We start from the raw sequence: 401 nt of genomic DNA on the forward strand, positions 1-401 counted from the left end.
TTTGGAACGACATGAGGGTGAGTAATTAATGACAGAATTTTTGGGTGAACTAACCCTTTAACTTTTATAATGCGATATATTCCCACACAAATGTATCTGCTTCATCTCTCACATCCACAGACACGAAAAAGAGATCACTGGTTCAAACAGTCTGGCTTAATTTTAGAATTTAATTCCACACACAGCGCTGAACTGGTCTTCTCTGACTGTCGTTGAGCCCTGTAGAGCAGCGGCATGCTCTCCGTGACCTGCGGCGCACTGATTCACTCAAGGCTGTGTGACGCACTCTAATATTCTGAGTCATAATGAGCTGCTTGTGAAGATAGTATCAGCTTCCAAATTATATTTTAAACCCGAAATTCAAACATTAAAAGCTGTTTTGCTCTTTATGTTTAGCCAAA

Source organism: Sinocyclocheilus rhinocerous, unplaced genomic scaffold (assembly GCF_001515625.1).
Source record: "Sinocyclocheilus rhinocerous isolate Xijiao unplaced genomic scaffold, SAMN03320098_v1.1 scaffold136, whole genome shotgun sequence".
In the NCBI taxonomy this organism is placed as follows: domain Eukaryota; kingdom Metazoa; phylum Chordata; class Actinopteri; order Cypriniformes; family Cyprinidae; genus Sinocyclocheilus; species Sinocyclocheilus rhinocerous.